Consider the following 11,484-nt stretch of genomic DNA (forward strand, 5'->3'; position numbering starts at 1 on the left):
CGGTGCGGTGAGGGGAATAGCGGGAGGCGGAGCCGACTCGAAAATCGGCCGAAATGTGCATTTCGTGCCGAGCCCTGCTTTAGTGTCAATACAAATGGGTTCGATTGGGTAACTCTGCCACAGTGTAGTGAACTCTTTATGTTCGATTGAGCTAGTTTCACTGTCATAGGACGCACTCCAATGCACTGAGGACTTTTGACGGTGCATTTGAGTGCAAAGAGGTTACGATGGCAAAAAAAATATTTGTCGTATTAAACGAATTACTGGACACGTCCAGTAGCAGTAGTGACGGCGAAATATTATTAAAACTAGAAAAGACGAAAATTGATAAAGTAAAAAATATGCTGGAAATTGTAAATAGTTATAGTGATAAAGAAGTGAGTCACACGTTATAAAAGTTATTATAAAAATTGATAAAAATTATTATTATTATTATTGATAATTATAAAATTCCAAATTAACACAAATTTATAATGTACGTGATATTTGTATAATTAAAACTATATATTATAACCTAATTAATATATTTATTGTAGTTTTAGCGACACCTTCGTCTAAAGAGAGAAACATTTAATAAATTACAATTATTATATGAAAATTCAGAAATTTTTAAACAATTAACAATTTCATGTAAGGATATATCGGTATTTAGGTAAAAATAAAAATACATGTAATTCATTAATATAATTTACCGTTTCGTAATCGAATTCGTAAACAATACCATTTTTATAGCCGAACTCTTTGCTCTGAAGTGAAGCCAATCGAATTGGTTAGCACTGATTCAGAGCAGTGCATTGATTAACATTGATTCGGGACAGTGAGAGAGTCAAGTTACTAGGAGCACAGGGTTTCAATCATGAAACTTTTTTCCTAGGATGAAAAGTGAAAAGTGAAAAATTTCTCCATTAACTTCAATGGTTAAAATTTTCACTTTTCACTTTCTATCCTAAGGAAAAAAGTTTCATGATTGATACCCTGGATCTGAATCAAGGCAAGTAAAACCACACTCGGATCGCATACACCACACCGTTTCGGCACTAGTGCAAAAGTTACTAGCCACTAGCACCGAGCAACATCGAGTGAGTGCACATCAATCGAATTCACTATTACTCTTCGCACGAAGCTTGTGTAACCTTTACCTATTTGTTGTAGTAACCATACAATTTTAGTAGCGGCAAACTTAAAAAGCTAAAACGCTACAGTTAATGTTATTTTTCGCACGAAGCTTGTTCAACCTTTACTTATTAGTAGTGGTAACCATTCAACAGTAGTAGCAGTAACTTTATAAAGTTGAAACGCTATAGTTAATGTTACACTGAGAGAAAAATGTTTGGTATTTGTAACTATAATTACATATCACTATAATTATGATTATTACTGCTATAATAGTAGTAACAGTAACTATGTATATAGTTCTACCAACAAATGTATATAGTTGGCAACCTAAAATGACTATAATTATAGTTGTTATAACCATAAAAATGGTTCAAGTGACTATAATTTTATAGTTATATAGTTTTGACCAACCATAAAAAATATGGTTGGTCCAAAATATAACTATAAAATTATAGTCACTTGAATCATTTTTATGGTAATTTCAACTATAATTATAGTCATTTTAGGTTGCCAACTATATACATTTGTTGCTAGAACTATATACATAGAGTTACTGTTATTATTATTATAGCAGTAATAATCATAATTATAGTGATATGTAATTATAGTTACAAATACCAAACATTTTTCTCTCAGTGTAGTACTAACTTTAAAAAGCTAAAATACTATAGTTAATGTTATTATAACATTGGTTTAGCGGCCTTATGTTATACTTATACTCTGTTATGCATTTCATGTGTGAAGCCCTTTAGTGTTATGCATGAAGTTTATTTAATCATTACTTATTAGTTCTCGTAACTGTTCAACTTTAGTAGTACTAACTTTAAAAAGCTAAAATGCTATAGTTAATCTTACTCTTCGCATGAAGCTTGTGTAACCTTTACTTATTTGTTATAGTAACTATATAATTTTAGTAGCAGCAACTTTAAAAAGCTAAAATGCTATAGTTAATGTTATTTTTCACACGAAGCTTGTTCAATTTTTACTTATTAGTTGTGGTAACCATTCAACTGTAGTAGCAGTAACTTTATAAAGTTGAAACGCTATAGTTAATGTTATTCTACACACGAAGCTTGTGCAACCTTTATCTATTAGTTACCGTAACCATTTAACTGTAGTAGCAGCAACTTAAAAAATAATAAATTATTATCTTTACTTGAATTAACTATAGAATTATTTTTGGATTAACTATAATATAGTTAACTCAGCTATATATATTAGTTCTACGTGCAAAACTTGTATAGTTGTCACCTTTATAGTTGTCGTAACTATGAATTTTTCTCTCAGTGTATAATTGCAATCAAATGTCAGATTTGATTAACGTTCATTTAGTAAGGATTTTAATAATAGATCCGAGCAAATTTAGCCTTTCATCACCTCATACCTTCAAGGAATAGGATACGGGGAAGGATTTAATAGAACTGAATATAACGCTAAATAAATACCAGTATTTTTATTGATGGCATAACCAGCCTCGATAAGTGTAATATGAAAATGTACCAGCACGTTGGCGGTAATAAGTGGAGCGTGGCGAGGTGGCTCTTTTGCAGCTGGAGCTTGCCTTCCCGCGCGATTACCCCATCTAGTCATTCTATATGAGAGAATTTATTATTATTATTTAACGCAGCAATTTGACTACCCATATAGGGTTGCCAGTAGTGACAACGAAACCAACGGTTGGCCAACGTAACGGCTGCCCACTAACGGCCAAGGTTCTGTCAGCCAATGCTGGACCATCACTGGCAAACGACTGGCTGTCAAATGACGGCCGAAGTACTGTTAGGCTGGAGTCCCATGAGGTGTATTTACCGCGTATCGCGTAACCGCGTAACCAATCAGAAGCGATCCGCTGTTGTGATTTCGTGTTTTACTGATTATTGATTGGTTACGCGGTTACGCAATACGCGGCAAATACGCTTCATGGGACTCCACCCTTAGTCAGTGCTGGGCCATAGTCGCATCGAGTCACCCGTAGGAGGTGTTTCGACGCCCGTTCGGCTCGCTTCCATCTCGCGATTCGCGTTCACGGTACAGTCGTATACGTAAGATGAGTCTTGTCAGACCACTCGAGCGGATCGGACGCGTTCCCTCTCGTCTCGGGTGTTGCATCACCTCGATAATATTTTTGGAAAGCCTTGCCAGCTTTGACTGAGCCGTTATATCTAACTTTTACGGTCCCCTTATCCGTCTTGGCGCGCGGCCGTGCGACGTGGAAACGTTGTAGCCGCAGGCGTCCAGTGTTTGAGGGGGCATTTCACCATTTTCATTTCGATTACATCATTTGTTAGCATACGGTCTTGTCACACAATGTATCTCATGGTAACGTGAATGTATCTCATGGTAACGTGAATGTATCTCATGGCAACATGAAAGCGTATGGATGGATGGTGCTTGCGCATAAAAACTACGTCTTCTCTCGCGTGATTCATCTTAGCTTTCATGTGTGTTCTGTTTATGCCTTCTGGTTCTTGTGGGTTGTTCTCTCTTGCGTTAAAAGCTAATTCTGTTCAATATTACTTCTAATAAACTCCTATTCAACTTGAGAAGTCTAAGTGTCTATTTGATAAGGCGAACGTATAGAATAATCAATTCCCAATATTGGTTATGGGCCTAGAGTTCGCTCATCGGTAAGCTGCTCCTTTCGAAATCTGCATAAGGACATCATAGGACATTGATAAAAATGGCTGAAGCGAATACCACGACAACTGCAATCATCCCGATCACCAAGCTGCGAGGTCAGGAAAATTTATGCGACATGGAAAATCGCCATTGAAAATTTGCTGAGCATAGATGGTTTGTGGAAGGCTGTCTTAGGAACCGAAGAAAATGCCGAAAAAAGGGCGAAGGCAAAGGCGAAGATCGTGCTTAGCGTCGACGAAACGCTATATGTCCACGTGGCGAAAGCGATCACAGCGCAAGAGGCTTGGAACAACCTTCAGAAAGCTTTTGAGAATACAGGTCTGACACGAAAAGTCGGTCTACTCCGAAAAATGACAACAACGAAATTGGAGAGCTGTAACTCCATGGAAAGGTACGTGGGCGAAATCATATCAGCCGCGCATCAATTATCTGCCATTGGTTTTGAAATAAACCAAGAGTGGCTCGGGACTGTCTTATTAGCCGGGCTCCCAGAACGATATGAGCCAATGATAATGGCGCTTGAAAATTCCGGTTTACAAGTAACAGGAGACTCGATTAAAATGAAGTTGCTGCAAGAATCGAATTATCTCGATAAATCGAAGAAATCGATAAATTCTGACTCGGCGTACCATGTGAAGCGACACGTAAGAGGCGCGAAATCTAAACAACCATTGAGGACTATTAGATGCTGGAATTGTGATAAAGAAGGACACATCGCAAATGAGTGCAGAAACAAGAAATATGAAAATAAGGAAGAGAAAGTTCACAAAGACAATAAATATAAAGGAAACTTAGATCGTGAGAAAAGAAAATCCGATTCAAATACAAAGTTGGCCTTTATGGTAAACAGTGAAGGTAATAGTCAAGATTGGATTGTGGATTCGGCGGCCTCAATGCACATGACACCGGACGAGACGATGTTTGAAGATTTAATGCCGTTCTCTGGACAGGTTACCGCTGCAGATAATAAAAGGTTACATATAAAAGGAAAAGGAAAGGTAACTACATCGGTATTAATAAAAGAAAGAATTCGCGAAGTTGAACTGAATGACGTATACTATGTTCCCGAACTTAATGTAAATCTATTGTCAGTGCTTAAAATAACCGAAAAGGGTTATATTGTTAGTTTCAATGAATTTGAATGTGCAATAACAGACACGAGTGGCAAAATGATAGCAACCGCAAAAAGAGTAAAGGACGTTTATGTATTAGTGCAGCCCATAAACATGGTGTACTATTGTAAGAAAAGTAACAGTGCTTTGTGGCATAGGAGGCTAGGTCACTTGAGCAGGCAAAGTATGAAATTGTTAAGAGATCAACATGCAACTGGTTTAGTTTTTTCAGATCCAGACGAAAGAATATGCGAAATTTGTGCAAAAGGCAAGCACGCTAGGAAACCAGTCAATTCAAACGAACGTAAGACCTGCAGACCACTAGAATTGATTCATTCAGATTTGTGCGGGCCAATGGAAGAGACGTCCATCGGGGGAGCAAAGTATTTTGTTCTTTTCGTCGATGACTACTCACGAAAATTGAGTATTTACTTCTTGAAAGGTAAGCATGAAGTTCTGGAAGCATTCAAGACTTACAAGAAATATGTCGAAACGAGTACGGGACAACGGATTATGGCACTACGCTCAGACAATGGACGTGAATACATAAGTGGACCATTCAAACAATTTCTTCGAGAAGAGGGAATTCAACATCAATTGACCATCCCGTACACGCCACAACAAAATGGCCTGGCAGAGCGGAGCAACCGTTCTGTAGTTGAGAAAGCGCGCTGTATGCTGACCAAAGCGGGTCTTTCTAAGAAATTTTGGGCAGAGGCAAGCTCGACTGCAGTATATCTAATCAACCGATCACCGGCAAAAAGACTCTTAGGCAAAACACCTTATGAAACTTGGACAGATAAAAAACCTAATTTATCACATTTGAAAGTTTTCGGTTGCAGAGCCATGGTGCACATTCCCAAGGAGCTGAGACAAAAATGGGACGAGAAATCGAAACCCTGTTTGTTCCTAGGATCTCAGTACCAACCTGTCCGGTTGCGGAGCCAATCAAAAGAAGAAGAAGAAGAAGAAGACGAGAATACAGGCAAGGTATTCAGAAGCAAGGACGTGTTATTCAACGAAGAAGAACAAAACGCGTCAACTATAAAATCGCCCTACACACAAAATGAATCATATTTGTACACAATTCCACCCTCAGAGACATCAGAAGCACGAAATGGAGAAAACGAAGCCGAACCGGAATACGACCGAAATCTGGATGCAGCAAGTTCAGAAGGAGGATCTATAATACCAGATGAAGAAGCAACTCATGACTCTAATGATAAATAGCTAAGGATAACCAGCTTGCATCAAGAGAAGCAGCTCATGACTCTAATGATCACCAGCTTGCATCAAGAGATGAAGAGCAATTAGCACCACGTCGTACGAATCGCACGTCAAAGCCGAAGAGATGGCTGGATTATATAACCTATAAAGTTACACATGAGCCCGAAAGGGAAGAACCTTCAAGTGTGCAGGAAGCACTGAATCATACCTATCATAAAGAATGGCGGTTAGCTATGCAAGAAGAAATTGATGCACTTGTTAGAAATCAAACGTGGGAATTGTGTACACCACCAGATAATAAAAGAATTCTAAAAACGCAATGGATCTTTAAAATTAAATATAATCCTCAAACTGAAACGCGAAGGTTCAAGGCTAGATTAGTCGTGAAGGGTTATGAACAAGTTGCAGGAGTAGATTATCATGATACTTTTTGTCCTGTTGTTAGATTTACGACATTGAGATGCATGTTCGCGGTAGCTGCCAAAATGGATTATGAGATCGATTATTTGGACGTTGTGACGGCCTTTTTAAACGGAGATCTCGAAGAAGAAGTATATCTAGAATTGCCGGAAGGATTTAAAGGAACCGATGAAGAATATAAGGTATGCAGACTTAAAAAGGCAATGTACGGCCTCAAGCAAGGCGCATACGCCTGGAATAAAAAATTGGATCAAACGCTTCAAGAAATTGGATTCGTACGTTCTGAAGTAGATCGAAGTTTGTATTTCCTAAAAGAAAAAGGAGACAAGGTCATGTATATCACAACATACGTGGATGACTTACTGTTATTTTCTAATAATCAAAATTTCAAGATGTCTGTGATAGAAAAATTAGAGAAGAGATTCAAGATGAGAAACCTGGGTCCGGTGACAAGAATCCTCGGTGTTAATGTCAAATGTGACAGAAGAAGAAGACGCATAATTCTGGATCAATCGGATTATATACAAGAACTCCTGAGAAAGTACAACTTGGAAAACTGCAAGCCGGTGAAAACGCCGTTGGACATAAACCAGACATTAACCAAGGACATGGGGACAAATCAGAATTATGATGCAGACAGAATGGAGAATGTACCATACAAGGAAGCTCTGGGCAGCTTAATGTACGCCTACCAGGTAACGCGACCGGATTTGGGTTCGGCAATTTCAATTTTAGGAACTTTTGCTGAAAAACCACAAAGGCCACACTGGAATGCAGTTAAACGAGTGTTAAGGAGACATGGATAGTCGGCGCTCAACAAGCGGTTACGTGTTCCTAATGGGTGGTAACGCGATTTCATGGAAAGAAATCGCGTTACCACCCATTAGGAACAACTGAGTGTATCCTTATCCACTACGGAGTCAGAGTATGTGTCGATGGCCTCAGCTATTCAAGAATCATTGTGGTTAAAAGCATTGTTAATGGAAATAGATAGTTCATGTATAAATTCCGCGATAAAACTGTATTCCGATAATCAAAGCGCGATTAAACTTGCATATACGAACAATTATCATGCCAAAACAAAACACATAGACACAAAGTACAACTTTATTAAAGAAAATGTAATAAACAAGATTATAGATTTAAGATATATACCTACCGAAAGTATGGTTGCAGATGGATTCACAAAGGCGGTAACAAGTGACAAAAATAAATTCTGTAATGACGGTATGAATTTGTACGAATGATATAATGAATATATAAGTCATGTAATATCAGTTAAGTAAATATGCAATGTAACTAATTGATTTTATTAATCGAATAATAGTGTGTCAAGTTCGAGAGGGAAATGTTAGCATACGGTCTTGTCACACAATGTATCTCATGGTAACGTGAATGTATCTCATGGCAACATGAAAGCGTATGGATGGATGGCGCTTGCGCATAAAAACTACGTCTTCTCTCGCGTTATTCATCTTAGCTTTCTTGTGTGTTCTGTTTATGCCTTCTGGTTCTTGTGGGTTGTTCTCTCTTGCGTTAAAAGCTAATTCTGTTCAATATTACTTCTAATAAACTCCTATTCAACTTGAGAAGTCTAAGTGTCTATTTGATAAGGCGAACGTATAGAATAATCAATTCCCAATATCATTTTTCGTATTATTCGCCCGGTTCGAGGTGGCCGGTCCATTTAAAAGAAAAACATACAGACGTGATCTGGCCGTATCGACCTTCTTTTATTATCTGGAGGCGGGAGCCATTAAGTAAAGAAGAAGAAGAAGAAGTGCTGGGCCATCACTGGCAAACGATTGGCTATTTAACTGTATACACAAATCCGGCGTTATAACGACAAGCAACGCTTAGCCAACACTACGGCACTGAGAGAAATGAGTTTGTTACGTGAACAAAAAAGGGATGACAAATATGATGGCTCGGTAGAAAAACGGATCGATCAGTTACTATTGCGAATAATTTCTCATGACTCGTCAACATAACAAATAATACATGATTTACGATAAAAACAATTAGTATTGCTAGTAAATAAAAGTATCAAAAAATAGGTTTTACATAAATTGCTTTTATTACTACCAATTAGTTGGAATAGCAGACTAGCACAATACAATCACATCGAATTGATTTGGTGTCACATATCTACAAACCATTTGTTAAAGATAACGATTGGTGGCTCGATGAATTAACAAAATCCTTTCTTCCAGTGTGACGGTCAAGAGTGTCGCATTGCTAGGCCATTATTAATTATGATGTGTAACGCAATATATAAATTACCATAATTTAAAATTTTATAAAGTTTATTATTTAAAATTACGAATAAATTACAGTAAAATCGCTTAATTTTACGATTTAAAATCGCTTAATTTTACGTACTTTATTTTTCGATTCGATGTCATTTAATTAGAACAATTTTCGTCAATACTTCCGATTGATTCGAATAAAAATTCGAAGCTCCAAAGGCATCAGAAGATGCGAAGTAAAATCACTGCTGCTCCGCCGTGAAACATTGCTGTTTTTTTCACCCTCCTTCGCAATCAGCAGCTCCAGATAGCCAACGACTAATAATACTGGATAATTGTTTGTAGCTTTCGTTGCGTCCAAACTTCTCTAATAATATGTCTGAAAAAGATATATTTTTCCCAAAATTTTTCCAGCTATTTTGTTAATATTTTATTAATATTTTATCAATAATACTAACCGTTCAGACATGAATAAGTTTGCGTTTTGCTGAAGTTCTGTTTTCCAATACCATGGATCTGCCTCCCAAAAGCAGAATATTCCATTTCGTCATTATTTTTTTCACGCAGCTTTTAATACATGTCTCTCCGTAAAGCAAAAATCGGTAAAACTTTATCTATAATTATAAATAAGTCATATAGCGCGTATAAATTAATGTTATTTCAATGTTTTTACCAAAGTTTTCTTCTTCTCCTGTGTCGTGGCAATCGCCTTCTCAAATGATAAACATTCTTGCATAGTTTTGACAGGAAGCAGCTCTTCCAATTCTTCTTTAATGTTACCAATACTACCGTCTGGCACTTCCATCGTACGACTGGCTAGCAAAATACATTTCAAATCATTAATTTTTTTTCTCCAAATCGTATAATATGCTCCTTTTTGAAGATTGAATAGCTGTTAACATCTGTTCCGGAATTCTCGTTACTTTCAAATATTCTCCGCGACGACCGTCAATAGCTCATCGACAAAACGCGTATATATCTCGCTCTTATTCTAATCACGCTGTCTTTCTCATGCACGCGCCCCCCTTGCGCGACACCCGAAAAACTGACTTTCGCGCATACGTTTCGCGTGTGAAAGATCAGTTCGCTTCCCGATCCACATCGACACGGATCAATACTATCTTTCACGCTTCTCGACTGTAAGTCTGAGCCTTAACCGGAGCGAACCACGCCGAATTACCGCATCGCGCATCTTCGTTGCCGCTTCGCATAAGATTAGCGAGATTGGCAAGCCGTAAAAGTTATTAAGTGCGCGAAAATCATCTAAGTAGCCAACGAACATCTTCGGTCTCGTCACGGCGCGCCCTGTACATTCCGTTTGAGCTGAGATCAATTACGGGACCAACTCCGAGTGTGTATTACCGGTGCCCGTAGTTAACCGCGTGCATCAATTGCTGTCGTGAGATTTGCGCCTATAGCCCGCTTCGAACATTTTTGTGACTTTAGAAAATAAACGTTAATTACTCAAACCAAGAGAATCGTCGTCATTACACGCCGCCTTGGCGAGCGAACCTTCCATTACAAGGTGACACCAGCGCGTCACAAACATAAACAAATTTGGTCCTTCGAGCCGGATTCGTCCCCAAGGAAAGTTGTTGTTTGTGCTTGATTCTCGAAAGTTCTGAGTTGTGCCTTTTCATTGGAAATTATGTTGTCTTTCGACGAACTGATGAGTCTACAGAACATGGAGATGGGTGTCATCTCTCGCACACTTACTAACTTTAAGAAGCGGGGCCAAGATGACACGTGCCGTAACGCGACAACGCCTCGCAACCCTCAAGGAGACATACGCCAGATGCAAGGAGCTGGACTGCAGGATAACGCTTGCTGCGGACGAGAAGATAACGACAATCCATGCGTACTTCACCCAGAACCACTTCCTGAAGTGTGAAGAATATTACCACGAAGCTTCCGACTACATGGCTGAGGTATTGGAATGTCACGAGGTCAGCAATCCCACTCCCGCTGCACATGACGTAAGTGACCTTAATCGTTCGTTCCGGTCATCGTCGCATCTTCCAAGGATCAACTTGCCTACCTTCGACGGGAATTTTGACATGTGGGAAAGCTTTCGCGATAAATTTAAATCAATGATCCACGACGATCAAAGTTTAACGAATGTCGAGCGCATGCATTATTTGTGTTCTTGTGTAAAGGGGGATGCAAGTAACGCCTTAGACCACCTCGCGGTAACTAATGACAATTTCGGTATCGCGTGGAATATTCTCGTTTCTCGATACGACAATAAACGTCGGCTTATCACTACACATTTACAATCGCTCTTCAATTTACCGTCACTCGCGACAGAAACCTCCAAAGATCTTCGCACGCTCCGTGATCAAACCAATAAGGCGATACAAGCTTTAAGTAATCTCGGTCGCGCAACCGAGCATTGGGATGATTGGCTTGTTTTTCTCGTATCACAAAAACTCGACAAGTCATCGCGAAAAGCTTGGGAACTTAAACTCGGCGATACAGTAGAATACCCGCGTTATCGCGAACTTGAACAATTTCTTGCATCGCGTATTCGCGCTCTCGACGCGATTATACCCGCGAACGCATCGGAGAAGACAACGACGACCTCCAAAAAGAAAACTCTTGCGTTACACACCGCATCTACCGTTCCGTTCTCATGCGCATTATGCAAAGCGAACCATCTACTGTATCAATGCTCTACGTTCCTAAAGCAAACTCCATCCCAACGCTTTGAATTTATTAAA

This window comes from Trachymyrmex cornetzi, unplaced genomic scaffold (assembly GCF_001594075.2).
Source record: "Trachymyrmex cornetzi isolate Tcor2-1 unplaced genomic scaffold, Tcor1.1 scaffold30, whole genome shotgun sequence".
Lineage (NCBI taxonomy): Eukaryota > Metazoa > Arthropoda > Insecta > Hymenoptera > Formicidae > Trachymyrmex > Trachymyrmex cornetzi.